This window comes from Helicoverpa armigera, chromosome 7, assembly GCF_030705265.1.
Source record: "Helicoverpa armigera isolate CAAS_96S chromosome 7, ASM3070526v1, whole genome shotgun sequence".
NCBI lineage: Eukaryota > Metazoa > Arthropoda > Insecta > Lepidoptera > Noctuidae > Helicoverpa > Helicoverpa armigera.
In genome coordinates this window covers 10520171-10538728 of record NC_087126.1, presented here as the reverse complement: position 1 = coordinate 10538728, position 18558 = coordinate 10520171, and the positions used below count along the sequence as shown (strand labels likewise).

General features: G+C 34.5%; 1 protein-coding gene and 1 long non-coding RNA gene across 4 annotated transcripts in view; one reads left to right on the top strand and one right to left on the bottom strand.

Annotated features, from left to right (window-relative positions):
* LOC110371884 (uncharacterized protein DDB_G0284459) overlaps window positions 1-18558 on the bottom strand; it is a 97258-nt gene that overhangs the window by 36233 nt on the left and 42467 nt on the right. The gene's annotated exons all lie outside the window — the stretch shown is intronic.
* Window positions 11278-12369, top strand: LOC135117171 (uncharacterized). The gene is made up of 2 exons (XR_010276677.1): window positions 11278-11610; window positions 12216-12369. It is a non-coding gene; the product is annotated as an uncharacterized LOC135117171 (long non-coding RNA).

Sequence of the window (18558 nt, the reverse complement as noted above, 5' to 3'; positions counted from 1 at the left end):
CCGACATTCCATGATCGTAAAAAGTGAAGATGACCTATATTTTGTATCACACATCGATATAGCTCGTAAAAATAAAGATACAAACTACGGTAAAGAAACTATCACTAGCGAAGATAAGTTTAGTAGTACAAGTGAAAACAAGTATACAGAGGCAAAAGTAGCGTCCGTTTTGTCTGTAATTTAGCGCATGCTTCCGGCACGACACGGACGGACATAGGTAAATTAGGAACTGAGTGATCCGTGACACCGTTTCGTGAGGAAGAATTTCATTTCGCACATTGTCACCTGACGATAGAAGAAGATATTGAAGAGGATAGGCAGTTTCCATAAAAGTAACAGTATTCCAGTCTTAAATAACATGCCCTTGACAGTTAGAATAATCGCCGTAAACCCGTTATCAAAACAGTAAAACTAACAAACGCAAACGATGGTCTGGGAACCGTAGAAAATATTGGGAATGTAGTTAAACCGAGAATTAAACTATTAACTCCCAATTTAGAAGTTAAGGGTCAGCTGACAATTTGTCACGCTGTTGGACGCTACAGACATATGTTACTCAATTGATGAAGTGAATGCCCTTATGTTGTTAATTCTTTGCTTCGCCGAGGGGACTCGTTAGGAGTTGGTTGTTGTTCTTTTTGTAAGATTAAGACCAGTTGAGGCCCTTTGAGATGAGTGTATTGTGCTTTTATGTTTCGAGGTTTTCATAAGTCCTATATTGGCCTCTAGCACAGGGGATTTCAACTATGCTGAAGTACACCTTATTAAAATTATCTTTTAATCTCCATTACCACTTCACATCAAAAACATTAATACTATAATTAAACTCATCAAAACGATTATTTCAAAGTCACAGCTTAAATAACCATTGCCACAAATCTCAACACATTAAACGAACATTCAGACCAAGAAATCGATTTAGCTAAATAAAAACACATTTAGGGCGAAGTAACCGCAAACATGTGTTTATTTCGAGCAGATCAATTAGGTAAGCAAATTAACTATGTATGGTTTACTCACGAGTCACGACATGGCTCAGATTTTCTACACTTGTGTCTCAACACATTGAAGCTCCTATATTTGCATTCAACATACGCAATTATTTAAAGTGCTCGTTTACGCAAGATTTGAAGACGAATAAAAGGGTGAACAGTGAACTGACTGTTCTAAATATAAATAGTAGTTGCTATTCGAACGATGATGGTAAGAAGTACAATAAAGAAAAAGTGACAGATCAAACCACAAATATGAACATCGAGAAAGTGGGTCCTTCAAGGTTAAAACATCAAGTCGGTGACGATGACTAATTTGATGACTAGTAGCTGCTTTTGCCGCGTCACTATCGTTTAACTGATGTCTGAGACGAGAATGTGGACAATGTTTAGTCGACTGAAAGTAACTACACTAAGGAGGTTACCCATCTGAGGGAGGAGTAATTAGATTTAAAGCCAAGTTTAGACTAAGAATAAAACGTGACAGAAAGTCAGTCATAAATCTTTACACAATTAGAGACACATGCTCACTTAGCTAGTCAACGTTACACATTGAACGTACGATATATAGGATGATGGAGTAAACATAGATTAAGGACATCATCCTTTTACTCAGCAACCACACGATGAAGGATGTACGTATCCAATCTGCAGGTTACGCTTTTGCCAAATTTCACGTACCCAAAAGTATGTCAAGCGCGTTTCACGAACCGTTAAGATACGGTTGCATCTCCGGGTAATATGTTTTCGCTTTTGTAATTGTCTTTGAGTCTCGTGGTCATGGTTAGTTTATGTTTTGTTTTGGTCATAAGGCACGACTGGTTTGAAGGTGTGATTTGCATGTTTTCTGTCGTCATGCATGTGTGTTGCTAAATTGGTTTGAACTGGTTCTTCTTTATGTGATTGCAGTTAATCGTCTGAATTGCATTTGATGAGTTGCTTTCGATCATAGTTTTAGCATCATTTAACCTTGTAGTCGAACCAATTTTATAACTCGTGATGATATTGCATGTGTATTTGAAACGAAAAATAAGTATGATGAAGCCAAAGAGCACCTTATTGGTTTGTGTTAGAGAATTAAAGTAAGTTTATTTATTTATTTTTTATTTATTTATTTAAAAACATACACACTATCATTACAGTGTAATACTAATTCGATAGTGGTGTCCACAATACCTACACACATACATATAAATAATAAAATTTTTACTTAAATCTAACACAAATCAAAACAAAACAAAACTGAAAATCAAAATAACTATACAAAAATTAACACAAAATTTACAACAAAATAATATAATAAAACCTCCTAATAACTATAACTAATAATATTTAACAATACTATTGCAAATTCCCTCAGATTGCACGAAAACAAATCTATCCTCGCATGCACTTCATTTAATACCCGTATTGTGCGGGTGAGGGGTGCCTTCGCCAGCAGATTGGTTCTGGCTGCCGGCACTGCCAGCAGTGGCGGCCGCCGCCGTCTCCACACGTACCTGTCCGGCACGCACAGCAAGTTAGGACAACTACCTGCAATTAGCTAATGACCTTAGAGATGAAAGTGGATACAATGAAAGAGTTTAAATGAGATTCAAAAGACTTAATGTAGCACCCAATACAAAAGACGGACGAACTATATGTATGTAAATGCAATTGATCATTACTCAATAATAACCAATGACAAGTAATGTTACTACCACTTTTATTATGAAAAAAAATCTTTAAATAAACCAGGTAACACGATCATTGAACTTTAATGTTGCATTTGCTTTTTTTGACCTGCCAAGTACTCTGAATATGAGTATATGAGGAGATAATTTGTTTCCGATGAGTAATGGTCTCTTAATGTGTTATTTTCTTAGGAAGACCACCGAATGGAAGCGTGTGCCAAGATTATAATGATGATGGACTATTCATTAATTATGTATCTGATTGTTGAGTTCCGAACTTTAATGTTGACTGATTTCAACTTCAATGTGTTAGCTCCTCTTACACCCTTAAGGATAAGAGGAGCATAAAGTCTTTGAATCTTTGCTCCTTGGAGAGCTCCAAGGAGCAAAGATTCTGATCTTTGGACCTGGCTTTACATTCTTTAAACCTGAATCTACATTTAAGATACACAAAAACATCTATCTCGAAAGATGCATCCTTAATTAAGCTTAGAAATCTCTTTCACGATCATATATCAACGTCTTTGCCTATCATTCAGATTTGTAGCTATCAAATCGTGAGTCGAGGTTTACCAACCACTTTAGCACCAACGTTATCCGTGTGTAATATTCCTTGAACATTGTATTGTAAATTATTTACTAAACGATAAAAATGTCATTCTTTACGCAGTTCCAAATGGTCAACACAGCAGTTAATCATAAAGCGACCATGAATGCAAGGTTGACAAAAAAAAAACTGCAACTTACGAATTGTCAGCCATAATTTGTTTTGTATGACAATTTATGTCATTTTCGTTCTTATAAAGAAATAAATCTTGTTGTATCATTTTAGCTTCAGGAACTAGGTTTCTTTCATTAATGTTGATTCGAATATATTGGGTACAACCGCTATGCACGCAGTTTTTTTTTGCTTCTTTTATTTTATCTTTTTCATTATGTATATTGGGTTACATGTTGTTTCTTTTTATTTATAAAGACGCTTGTGTGTCAAGTAACTTATAGTTTCTAGTGCTTTTTTCATCCAAACAGTATTTTTAGGTTTTTTAAAGTTGCTATCGTTAACAACATTACAGCCAGCCTCTTGGGCACGCTCCCAGTCGACAGCGATGGGGGTGAAATTTTTTAAGCTTTTTAGTTTTAGTATTTCAGTAATTTTTATAGTAAATATTTGCAAATGTGATTCATAAATGTGCAAACAAATATAAAACTTCAAATAGTGAATAAGCTGTTGATATTGGACCATTCATACCATTGACACGAAAGTCAACATAATTATCCTGATTGATTTGAAGTACATCCAATATCGAGTATAAATATTTGTATCCTCCCTTTTATGTGGTAAGTGCTCAGTATCTTGTATATTATGTTTGATGTGGTTTTCATCGTTTATGGTTTGTTATTCAAGATCTGTTTTATTAGTAATAGCTTCAATTAAAGCTAATTTGATTCTCAGTACTGTTGATTCTTCTTCAAACGCGGTCTTCGTGTGTAAAGCCATGTTTGGATTACGCCATTGATGTGTGCAAGTATTGTTTACCTTGATCTTGTGTGTTTATACTACGTAATAAAGTGGGGTTGGGAAGTCCTATAATTTTAATCCCTCAAGTAAGCTATAAGAATCCATTTTTGCACATTAAAAGTGCAGAATAGTTTTTACCTTCCTTTATCTAAAACTGTTCTAAGTTTCATACGAAACTAGCCAATGTTGCCATAAGGTTTTAGTGTCCCTTGAAAGTGTGTCATAGTCTTGGGCTAAGATTTTTCGCAGAAAATCAGGGCTCATTTGCAGATGCAATGATTTACGATCATTAAGTTTTCCAGATGACTGCAATAGACGAACAGCTCATAGTCTAAAGATCACTGGCACTTGACTACTGATGGTCAATGATTAGTCACAGACACACTCAGCTGTTTTGAATTAAAGAAACTATCACGTAGTAAGCTTCCTTCTCGAAACTGTGATTCAGAGAAAGAAAATATGTTTTCGGGTTTGGGTTAGATTGTGGGTCAGTGAATACGTCATCGTATGTTTGTAATTCGTGTAGTTTTGATCTACAAATCAGTTTTCCGAGATAAAAAAACTTTTAAAGTTCTTCCAATTTTAATTACATTTAGCTCAGTAGCAACATGTATCCTTTTTATATCATAGCCAGATAACATTAGAAACTAGTATACAGCCTACGATAAAAGTTACCCAAAGTTACATATATGTAGTATCCATTTGTAAAAGAATCCCATTCCGAAATCGGAAAAAAGTCCGATAATAAGAACGGAAACACACACATTTAGCATTATTAGCCGTCCGAACATTTATCGGCCGAGAGTTCATCAGCCGGGCCGATATTTTTAGTGGATGCGCGGGCGCAACTCAAGAGAGTAACGGGAAAGCCGGATGCGGAGTGTGCCGACAACGCTGGGTTGAAGAACAAATTGTCTTTTTTGTGGTAATCAGGGCAAAGCATGTGACTTGTAATGAAAGGAAAATTGGTCGAGACAAAAAGTTAGATACCTATACAAAAAAAGGTGTGTACTTATAAAAAGTGCCAAGCAATTTATTTTGGAGTCAAAAAATAAATTTTGGATATTGGCCATTTTTTATTTATTGTGGAAGAAATCAGTGTCAATTTAGGGTTTGGTGATGTAAACAAATTATATGTTTTGGCCCAGAACTTATTTTATACAGAGTCGAATCAAATTGATTATTTATCAGTAGGTAATGTTTTTATCTTACTCAAGTTCCATCTTTTGATAATCCAAACAAAGAAACAATAAACACACATCTCACTGAATTATCAGACCAATCAATTCCAAGATATTTTTCTTCCTGGAACCAGCTGATTAGCCCACAGTGCAAAGCATGAATGAATGAGTAAGACTAAGATTGGCACGGTTTCAAAATATTATGATTGGATGATGACGCGTGGTGGTCAACACGCCCTCGAAATGTAGAAAGTTTTGTAGACATACATGATTGTCATAATTGAGGATATAGTCTGACATGATTGCCTGATTGTGGAAATCGGAATGGGGTTCTGGATTCAATAACTTTTAAGGAAGGAGGAGCTGCAAATGGTTTTCATATGTTTCTCAGCATCCTGTCCTTTTGGAATAACCTGGACTTTACATTTGTTTCTGATGGCAGTGGCAGAAGTTAAATGTAAGCCTAAGTAGTGTTAATTAAAGTAAATAGATTTATTAAAGGGGATGGGGATGTTCAGGTAACTGGATTGTTGAAGTCGCTCGTTCTAAATGAAATACTGCTCCTCAGTTGCATCTGATTTGATCGGAAAGAGCTACACAGATGAGGATGATAGTAGTGACTAAAAAGGTTCTTCTATTGTAATATCAAAGTTTGGGTGTTCCTTAAAACATATGGGAATCAAAGTACACACCTTGAACGAGATAAAGCTTTAAGGTTTTTATCGAAGAAGTGGCATATATTCAATTACAATATTATTTGGCATAACAACACTAAAGACTTTCTCTAGCCTCAAAAAGTAATGAGATCTCAGTGGAGTCCGTTCCGGTCGTCCAGTATTACGAAATAATAATTTATTTGTGCCTATTGCGTAACTAGAAGTTAGGAAGCTATATAATTAGGTGCCGACAAAATAATCATTTTTATTGGTCGGTAGTTATTATAACTATCGATGGGTTACGTAGCTTGAGTCACTTTAATTTATGGGCCTTAGGCAAAAGCCTACCATGAGGTTATTATGGTAAAACGTTACATGAATTAGAAATTATTGGTCTAGGTTGCTTCGGTAATTTTATGGTCAGTAGATCTTTTGAGGAGTTGAAAGTAACGCGATTTGAAAATAAAACATTGTTAGATAGCCCATTTATTGAGGGAGGTTTGGTCAAATTTTAACCGGTCGTGTCAAATGTAATTTATACATAATGTATTTCTATTAAGATCTTGCTGGACTAATATTCAAAATGTTTGACACTTCGTTTCTATCTAGGAAATAGGAAAGGATTGATTTCTAGAACTTAATTATAATATAGACTCTAGTGGAAATGAATTTCCGACATTTGCTTTCATCTTCTAAGAGAAACTTAGTTCATTTAATTTCAAATTGTGAAATCACTTCTCTCTCATATTAAATTTAATTAAGTGAGAAAAGGTAATATGTATAATAAAACTATTTACTTAGACGTACTTCAAAAGTTATTAATTACTATAAACGTAACTGTATACTAATTAACTATTTTAAGTTTCAAAAAAAAAGTTGTTAATACTATTGACCATTTCCGGTCAATAACATGACTGTGTAAGTTTATTCTGTGGCGTCACGTAACACTATAAGAAACTTGAATTAATTTTCAATTTATTAGGTTTTCAATTTTAACTTTTTATGCTTTTTTGGTTGGCATAAGAATGATCTAGAATTAAGTTAGAAGTTATTCATCATATCTTAGCTGGTCGGTTATTTATGATTGGTGTCCTAAGAAGAGTTAAAGAGTCAAAGATTATAATAACTGAAGAACTAATTTTGTTGAGTAAATATTTAAATAAGAAACCTTATTTTTGTTTGCCTCTATCCTACGAGTATAATTTCTTAATTTCAGCCACCAAACCAAATATCTCCACCAATTTAATACCTTTTTAAATTAATTACCAGCTCCTAAATGGAATAGAAATCCAATCAAGCTTCACAGATTAACAGACCTTACAATTTTAATTGAAAGTTTTTTGGCATCAAAACTATTTTGCAATTTACCGTAATATCTTCTAAACACCATCGCTTACCTGCAAAAGAAAAAAAAACACATTAATCAAATGAAATAGACCACGCAATTTTATTGGCCAATTAACAATTATAGAGAATATTGTGAACCTTATGGTGTAAGAATTAAAGTTCAAATTGGTTCAGCGTCTGCTTCTGTAAGGTAAGTCGTGACTGAATGATATAGATCATGAAAGAGTACCTATATTATATATTTAGCTTATGCTTCTATATGATGACAATCTTGCGCATCAGTTTGTGTTTCGTAAGAATTTATAATCTGTTTAGATGAACATTCTTGATAGATGTACATAGTTATTTTTAAATTTTTAATGAAGCAAATAAATGTGGTGTTTAAAAAATACTAGACTTAATATTTCACTGTCATTTAAAAATGTACAATCATTTTATTCAGAAAAAAGTTTTTAAGACGTAAATACTTTATTTCAGTTTATATTTACTTTAGAAGTTTATATAGAGCAGTTCTATTTCCAAATATTTTGAAAATTCACCCAGTCCTATAATTTTTCATACCCAAAATGAATGACATCACATCCGTAACGCAACATATACTAAGTATGTATCACAAGAAGATCGTGTAAACAGCTCTTTACAAACACTGGGAAACATTAACAGTTTCCTATTAGATATAATTTAACATTTCCCCGTTTTAACAAGAGCTAGCGAGTGATAAATTTCATTTTTAATTGATTGCTGACTGTTGTGTGAATTGTGAGCTTCTGAAGTTAATTGAAGTTGTAATGTGTTTGGGAAGTGTATGTTGGAACTATAACTACTTTATGTAGCTTAACTGTGTTGACATGTGCTACATTTTTATTGTTAGTGACACTCAAATAGTAGGATATCGAGAAAGGCTTTCAACAACCAATAGCTTCATATAAATTAGAGCCTTCTCATATTGGCAGATTTTTAGAGCCGGTGAAGAATATAGGCGGTGTCGTGCGGTTATTAATGTCATTTTTGTACCAGCAGTTTTGAATTGTTTGCGCGTATACGTGCTAAAACCCCGTACGAACTGGGCGATGGCGCTCGGAAAATGCGCCCCAATCTGAAAAGGCTTTCAGGGTATAATAGGCAAGCATACTTCACTTTCTTCTTCGATACTCTAGTAGTTTTCTTAATGGATGAATGGATATTTAGCGAAATATAGCAAAATCAATTTAACATTTTTTAAAGTAAAAATATAAAATCGATCTCATATACTCATACCGCTACAAGTCTTTAGGTTGTTTATTGCATACAAATGCAGTTCCTACATCATACTTTATGCACGTGTACTTATAATGTGTTGCACATAAACACAGTCGGTTAGATCACCGTCTGCGACACAATAACTCATTTCCCTTAATAATGTACATATGTAGGTACATTTATTTTTATTGCAGAGGATGTTTATCTGTTACGAGAGTTCTAGATTTTTCTTTATTTCCAGTTGGGAGATAGTGTTACAGATGTTTTTAAAGGAAACTTGCTTGATAGACAATTTTAAACGGTACACAGTTACCCTAAGAGATTAACATATGATGATGTCGGAAAAATAAGTAAGGAGGAGGAAGACATTTTACGTCAAACCTAAATAAAATTTGGATAAGGCTAGGATTATATATAACACATGATACACTAAATTCAGACAGTAAGCTAGACGCTAAACTTATTTCAAAGAGAATTTGTGATTTGTTGCTTTAAATGGCTCAGAATCATCGCATCGCGTCATTCTTAGGTTACGTCAATTCTTTGAAAGACTCGAGTGCACTGCTAATCTGGACTTAGGACTGCGTAAAATAGTAGGTTGGTAATTAGTGAATAGTACTTAGAGTAAGTTATTTACATATGCATCCTCAAGTATGGGAACATTTAAAAGTTCTCAGAGAAAACGAAATCAAAGAACAATTACAAAATTAAAACAATTCGCTTTCTTTGTGACCTTTGCTATCGGAATCATCTCCCATCTCCCACAATAAGTGCAAATAAAAAACAACTTTAGTGCTTCACAATAATGTTTACATTTGTTTGTGCAAATGTTTCTCAGATGATTTTGGGAGCGTAAGTTATTCTTGTTCTCATAACAGTATAGTATATAAAGTTATTGTTTATATAGCAAGCTTCGTGAGTTCTTTAATAGAGTTGTTGATACGGTCTCTGGTTTTGGGCCTACGTGTTGTTCTCGTGAGATAAAAATGTGATTATGCACGAGTTAACGGTCATTGGTTTATAATCATTGAATAATAATATCGATGAGAAAAGTAGTGTGGATGGGAGATCTTTAATGTGAAAGTAAATATTAGGAAAGTATAAGAATACGTAGTATAAGTTCAATAAAGCCTTTGTTTATATTGAACTCACTCGAATGAATCGCGAAATTGGAATCACAACGAGCAGGAAATAATTGGAGCTGCAAGAATGATCAAAAGAGTCACTACAGTCCTGGACCACGAAGATTTCCAGAAGGAAAATGGGTGGGTTTCAGTCTGGACACTCCCCATTGTATGACTCAGGAAGGTAATTTCACACATAGACACAAAAAAGCGCATGAAAGGAAGGTTGATGTCAAAAATCATGCCAGACAGCAAATTTTTTCTCAAAATTCCGTTACCAAAATTCCTAAAGCACCAAAGAGTTCCCCGAATTAAAAACTAAATGTACATTGGGACAAATACCTATGTTATTTAACGCAGTGTTTGTCTCTGTTTGCTTGTAAACTGTACGTGAGCAGAAATAATGTTTATTGCAGACCCGCAGAGCACCGAGACAAATGCATATGCTCGTTTTTTTGGTCGCAGAAGGTTGGGTGTGTGGTCCATTTGTAACCCGAGAGCGTTTTCTGATTGGGTATTATAAAACTAGTATAAAAAATTTTTTATTACTTTATAAAAGATGTATTTTGTAATTAACATAAAATATCCTATGTAGATGAGAATAATGATGAAAATTGCTATAAAAAGATTTAGATAGATCAAAAATAATTTTGCTCGATGTAACAAGACAATCTTGGAGATAATAATAATCATAAACATCTTAAACAAATAATAAGGACTATAAAACAGTATAAATGATAAAATTTTTAGAACATTTACATTAAGCACTTTTGGAACGTTCCAAGATATTATTACTTATACCTATCCAATTCGGAAACCATAACACAAATTCTAAACCTACTTAGACATGACTAACAACAATTTTCCGATAAATGACAATAACAATGGTAATACAATATGCTTCTGTAACTAACCAGTGGTCGGAATAGGTAGAGCTATTTGGGGTGAATGACCGCAAACATTGATATTAACATGGACATGCCTCTGAAATCCCGGGATTTTGAAATTGTCGATTGATTTAAGTGAGTTAATATGGGTAAGTGGGCAGTTATGAGCAGGTAGTAGGTGAGCACCCAAACAGTATATACTTACTTATAAACACACACAGGGATCCTGGAACGTTGTTAGAGGTAGCTTCGTGAAATATGAATTAATTAAGTAAAACTGTTAGAAACGATACTAAATATACTTTACTGCACAAGGAAATATTAAATGCCTACACAATACAGAATAGAAAAAGATAATATCGCTGCCACCGGCTGGAGGTACGCGACGGCTGAGGGGGAGCGCGAGGGGAGTGCTAGCGCCGGGTTTACGCGGGCAGCGGGAGGGGCGCGGGATCGGCGGGCACGAGCGCTCGCCTGCGCCGCTGCGAGCGAGACGGCGCTTCATTTTACCACGGCGGTGACGCCGCATTTTGTTATTTCGTATTTATTGTAATTAATGTAATACACAATTGTCAAATCAGTCTACGAGTTTTCCTGACCAGCTCCTGCTACACTAAGTTATCGATACATCAAGAACAAACCAATTTATCTCTTTTTATTATTATATGTTTATGCTCCATGTTGCCAACCCGTCGTAAGCGCTGTTTTCGTCGCTTATTTTTTGTCTCTTTCTATCTTAAAACGTCTAAAGTATTAGCTGTCTCACTTATACAAATACAGGTACAGCGGGCTTCACTCACTCTTTTGTTTCGGCTTGTAGAGTGCGCACGTGTGATTTATTGTGTTCCTTATTTTATTTGACGTTGGCTTGTTAACTGGTTTCTGGAATCTTACTAACACGAATACTTTGGCTTGGATTTACGAATTTTGATTTGTTTTTTGCGGACTGGATACATTTGAAACTGTTTATTTGATTTACCTACCACATTTGGGTAAGTGTTTTTATTTTATAATATCTACAAAGGACATTTAGTGAAAAGTAAAGTAATTGTCCTCTGCTAAATACATATTTTTCAGGCTTCCGAAGTTCCAAAGGAAGCTTTATAGTTTTGCCTTGTCCGTCTGTTTGTCACAGCCAATTTTGATATACAAAAGTTTGAAGTGGAATTTTTCGTTAGTGACCTGAGTAGCAGGGAACTTGTTTACGTAAATTGTGCTCTTCCGCTACCCTACACCTTGTAGGTGATCCGACACGCACCTGACCGCTTTTTCTAATATAATCTTGTGTTAAAAGCTAAGTCAATTACAATACAAGGTGGACTAAGTCCTCCCCTCGCACACCCTTCAAGTACCGCGTTTTCCCACAATAACCATTTTCATTGGCTATTGACTGCTCTTACCTAAATATTTTCGGACATGAGCTTGACAGTGTTCTATCTGATTGTCTTAATCGGCTAACAAAATGCATTTGAATTATGTATCTCATACTTACTGTGCAATTGTGCAACTGTGTGTGGAACAATTTTTCGTGAATTTTTCACACCGTTTTATTTCGACTATTTATTGGAAAGATTTTAACTGTTTACTATTGTTTTAGGGCGATAAACAAGAAAAGCCAAAAATGCCAAATATCAAGGAAGAAACAGTACAAAAGTGGATATCCGAATATCCAGAGCTGTTATACGACCACGCTAGTCGTTCAATATATTGCTCGAAGTGCGAGAGCCATATAACGGCGAAAAAATGTAACATCAATAGACATGTCGAAGGAGCCGTGCACAAGGGAACGTTTAAACGGCCTCCGGAGGAATTTTATTCCGACCTGATCAAGTTTCTGGTTCTGTGCAATATTCCCTGGTCGCAGATGAAAAATCCAGCATTCAAGGAGTTTTTTCAGAAATATATCTGTACTGTTTGTTGTTGTACTTGTACTAGTCGTAAAGTACCCGATGAGTCGCTGTTACGAAAAGTATATTTAGATAAAGTTTTTACTAACAAAATCAAAACAATTTATGAAAAAAATCAAACTGAAAAATTGTGGATATCATTAGACGAGACAACAGATTTTTTAGGTAGAAATATTGTACATTTTTTGATAAAACCATTGCATGAGAATATCTCAAATCGGCCATATTTAATTGCCTGCAAGATGTTAGAGGTGGTTAATGGACAAACCATTGCCAACTTTGTAATACAGTGTCTTGAAAATCTATGGCAAAACTCGTTTGAAGAAAAAGTTGATAATATTTTAATACTATGTACTGATAGTGTAGCATATATGATATCTGCAGGGCAAAATTGAAATGCTATTTACCACAATTAAAACATGTAACATGTTTTGCTCACGCACTTCATCGTGTTTCTGAGCAAATTCGAATGGAATATAATGATGTGGATATTTTGATATCAAATGTAAAAAATATTTCTAAAAGCGCCAAGCCGTGTTCGCATTTTAAAAGAAAATACCCTGACTTACCACTACCTCCACAACCAATTATTACAAGGTGGGTACTTGGTTGGAGGCAGCATCATACTACGCAAAACATTTTGATGCAATAAAAGATGTTTTGTCTCATTTATGCAGCTCTGATGCAATAGCTATCCGAAACGCGAAAAACATATTACAAAAAGAAAACATACAAAACGAGTTACAATATATAGATGAATATTTTTCAGTTATACCGTTTGCTTTAAAAGAATTACAAAAGCACCACTTGACGCTAAGTGATTCATTTTTAATATTAGATACAGTCAGAACTTGTATAAATGAGTGTGCATCAGAAAATATTAAAAATAAAATTGAAAAAGTTATAGAAAGAAATCCGGATATAGATATATTACGAGAATGGAGTGAAAAAATTGTAAGAAATGAAACAGATGACCAAATTTTATTGAAATGCAAAGGAGATTGGGCGATTCCGGTCCAAATGTCCACCACGAACGAGACCTATATGGCTAGATAGCCCGTTAAATATAGAACATTTTTTGTTATGAAAGTAAAAAAAAATATAATGCCAGAAAAAAGTTATGGCAAAATCAAATAAAACATTTTATAGATTTTTACAATTTCATTTCTTCAATTACTTTTCGTGATGTTCGATTTTCGTACTTTCAGTAACTTCTGACAAAATAGAATTGTTCATTATTAGAGAGAAGACACCACCAGTTACATCGAACTTTCTTAGATCCAGGCACCGCTGAGTATAATCAAGTACTTCTGGCGCCTCAATTGGTTAGTGATTTGTACATCCATCGGGCAAAAAAATATGGGCTGTTTATATGCAAATGTGTCTTACTTAACTTAGTTTTAGATAAAGTGCGGAAATGGAAGTGGAATAAAATAAAAAATAATAATGATAACACACAAAAACTACCGAAAATTAAGAATACATTTTTGGCTATAACTTTTTTTTGGCATTGTTTTTTTTTACTTTCTTAGTAAAAGTTACTTTAAATTAAGTGGACTATTTAATTATATAGGTCTCGTTCGTGGTGGACATTTGGACCAAACTTCATAGATTCTTGCCCAATCTCCTTTGCTCCAATGACCTCAACAGATGTCGAACGTTCATTTTCCATATATAAATGGATTATGGATGTAAAAAGAAATACATTAAAAATGGATAATATAGAAAAACTGATGGTCATTTATTTCAATTCCGTAGATGGTGATGGGTTTTTCAGCGAAGAATTGGTAGACGATGAAACATCATCGTCTACCGGTTTAGAATAATTTAATAAAAAGATTAAATTAATAAAAAAATAGTTAATTATTTTCATCACGCGCAGTAGCGTGAAGTCTTTCATTTACGAGCATGTCAAGAGCTTCTAGGAATAGAAAGTGTATCGTAAAGTTTTGTTACTAATCGTTAAAGATTAACATAAGGAAACGGCTTCACGTCACTGCGAGTCGTGAAAATACCTACTCTCTATCAATGTTTTCAATACGACGGCGTTATTAATGCTGAAAATGTCATAATTACATTTTACGAATGATATAGTACAAAGTTCTTTATGCATATTTTGTAATTTATTTGCTACTTACTACTTTAGTTAAGTATATTTATATATCGTTGTAGACAGACCAACCAGTAATGTCAACTGTTTTGAAAATTAAATAATATATCTAACTCGATCATCGCATTTTATTTATATTCCATGTCTCCTATTTACTATAGTAAACTAATAAAAGTGGATTATCCATTTAAATATAATGTTCTAATTAAGCACTGACAAAAGAAAGTACTTAGTTGTTTTTTTTTTAATTTCGATAATTCCCGGAATTTTTGGAAATATTTGGCATATCTATGTTATGTCCGCATGTAGCAAATAACAAAAATACTTCTACTTATTCCTATAAAACTACTTGAACAATGTTTTTAATTCCAAGAAATTCCGGGATCCATATTGGCATCCATGTTATGTCCTCATGTCGCAAGTAGCCAAAATAGCTCTACCTATTCCGACCACTGCTAATTACACTATCGTCACGTAGGGTGACTAACAACTGCATCATGAACTGAGTAAAGCGGAACTCTTTTATGTATGAATGCAGTTTCGAGGTTGTTTAGATTTTATGTTAGAACACGTGACAGTAGGTTGGTAACTTGACACTTGAATGCAGGTGAATAGTTAAAAGTACAGTAGGTACCTATGATGTGCTAGCACTTTTTGGGAACAAAATATTAATGAATTTTCTTTTTTCTGTGCTGTTAGTAAATAGCGTAAGGTTCGGCAAGATAAGGCTGTACATAAACATAAATATCATTAAAAGTAAGTATGACTATTTTTATGTACCTTTTTATGTGTTTCTTAGCTGGCCATAGTTAATGTGAGTCATTAAATACATAGTAATAGGAACCTATTCACCGTTTTTTCTACAGCCTGATTTCTTTTTTATGAAAATTATTTTTGTGAAGACAGCTAAAACCGCTACCGCTCATACCTCAAAAATCACAGAATTTGTACACTTAGATATTACGAAACACATTGGCTTCTTATGTTTTATAGCCTATTGAGTGGCTCGAGGAACAGGTATAGTGCGACGAACCCAGCCATCTCTCTCTAGCACTGCTGTCCCACTCTAGCACTTTTAATAACGAGTTTAGTCCCGCATCCGGGACGTAGAAAGCACTAACTTAAGAAGTGCCATTTTGTTAGTTGATGGTAATTGAAACGTTTTCAATTTTGAGCAAGACCTCTTCTAGGATCTTAATTTTGTTAGCATCGGCTTCCAGTTTAAACTTATCTGTTTTTGTAACAGTACTTTTATTACATCTGTGACATCATCATGCTGATCTTTTTCTAATAATTTTTGGTTTCGTGTTTTATTTCAGCTTCAGAAAATAAAATAATAGTAGTTCATAAAAGCGTTGACAGAATTCCTATTTGGTAAGCGAATGCAGCAAAATCATAGGATCCAAGGATTTTAGACTCCCTTACAATTAAATTAAAAAAAATATTTATAACAGAACCATTAATAAGCATTAACTTTGTAAATTCTTTCTTTCCTGTCGTCTTTCTTTATTGTTTGTGTACTTACAAAAAATTGTAAATAAGCAATATTCTTATGGTCCAATACCAAACCCAATTTCATCATTATCCTCTCAAAACTGGACCACCCATTTGGAGCTAATTAATTCACGGATGTCCTGCGTCCCGTGGGAGACCCGGTCGTGTGTATGTCACGCTCCGCTGCCTCGCTCGTAAGAAATGCTGAGAAGCCACTCCTCGGGTCACGCTTCAGTGCACAATGGTGGAATGTCCAGGGTTTTAGAAGGGAGTGGGTAAAAAAGGTCATGATATTCATGACCGAAGAAAAAATGTACGATCCTTTGAGGTATAAGGAAGACCAGAAGTTTTTTTGATGGCACTGGGCTTAGAATAAAGTCTTCGATTGGTAATTTTGATGTAATCAGTAGGCAGACAGTTTACTCTTGTCTGATAAAGCAATTTTTTGTCTTGTTTTGTTCTTCACCTAGTAATAGAAAAATCGCATTTAGGAAGCTAGTGCTTCAGTCTTTTTTGGAGTCACCGAATCTACCGCATTTAATCCCAATTTTAAAATTACTTAGCACTGTCCAAGGAGGTGAAACTGGCCACGAAATTGACCATTACAGTTTTGTACAAGTCATTGTCATTTCGACCCACTCCCAAAAAGCTTTTAACTGTAGCCGAGATATTTGTATGACCCTCCTTGTGTTACGCCTCACTGACTCGCATTTAGGGTGCGCGGGAGTTTACATTGTGGCTGTTTGTGTAGGTCATGCTCAATAAAGCGGAGTGAATAAGTATATTTTTGATGTTACGAAACCTCATCCTACAAGTAACTAAGTGCTGTGTTCTGGTTCATCATCAATGTTAAGAAATTAAGGCTTTGATTGCCTTCCTATTCATTCCTTCAAACAGAAAATAAAAACAACACTGCTATTTAAAATTAACGACTATTTGAATTTTATTAACAAAGGTAAATGCTGCGTATACTTTGTTTTTGAGCGCACAAAGAGTGAATATAAAACTTATTCCAGTTGCAACCTTGGCTGCCTGACTCATCGAGTATTTTTGTCAAAGGGTTCAACATGGGCTTATCTTGATTAATCGAAACCTTTGCGAAAGTTTCTTAACCTTGACATATCAGGACAAAATTATCAGCTCTGATTTCAACATACCCTTATACCATTGATTTTAATGGGATCATGAAAATCACCATGTTCTTCGATCCAACAACAAATTCAATCCACAAAGAAGCATTTTTTGATCATTGCCTTGCAAAACATGTTACCTACTTTGAGATTTTTCATAAGATTACGTAGTTTTATACTTGGTAGGTTTTGGAGAGAGAGGAGTTGTTCCCTTTTTGCGGATTTCAATAACATAAACATATGTAGTATATCTGTTATTTATTTTGCTCACAAGAGATATAATTTTGAAAGTAAAAAGTAATGTCACATTCCTATCTTTAACTAAGCAAAGTTAGCAAGTTAGGTTATGGCAATCTGCTGTTAGGAAGTCAGTGCAACCAAGGGTTACTATTTTCTGCCTATTTAACCTCTTTCAAAAGTCCCTTTCATAGTACCTATATTCTGAGCTCCATTTCCCAAACAAGGTAAATACATAAACTTATCTCAGTCGCATCAGAACCGCGTATTATTGAATATAAGCAGTCTAAAGGTCAGTTGTGCGTAACGGTGACAGGTGAATAGTCCTTCGCCTACAAACGGCCGGCTGCCGGCGCAGGCGCAGAGATTGTATCGTTTGAGCATTCAAGATTGTTTTCGTTTCAATGACGTTGATTATGTGTGTCTTGGGGATTTGTTTTAATATTTGTTTGTATAAATGTTAAAATCCTTATGTTTGGTATCCTTAATGTTCTTAAGCAGCAATGGGTAACATGGGCGTCGTGAAACTACCTCTAAATATTATCTGTTTTATATACATACTAAATTAATTACTAAGTAACTTAAGCCGAAATGGGCAAAGACACAAGGCCATGACAAAAACACACACACATAAGCTTTGAACCCAAATCAAAAGACTACTCTTACCCATAAAAGCAGATCAAGTAAACTATAAAGTGTGAAGATTCTGGAACAAATTCTCATCGGATAATAAACGTAAATTTTTATAGCTTTCTGATCACCCTTCTTGTCTGCACCATTTATTTATACACCCGACGAATGAGTGGAGATAAAACACAAAAAAATCGGTAAAAAAACTTTTAAGTTAAACGGTTTTATCTTATGTGCACTGAAAACTAGAAAATAAAAAAATAGTTACTTACCTGTCAACCTACGTAGGTGGTCCCGGTCATATTAAACTAAAATAAAAACGTGGGGCCCCTGTGAAATCCTACCTATGGCAAAGCATATCTTTATACTTTGGTAGATCATGAGCTCGGCGTTCGCTGGTGAAGCCGCTACGGCTGATTATTGATTGTCAAA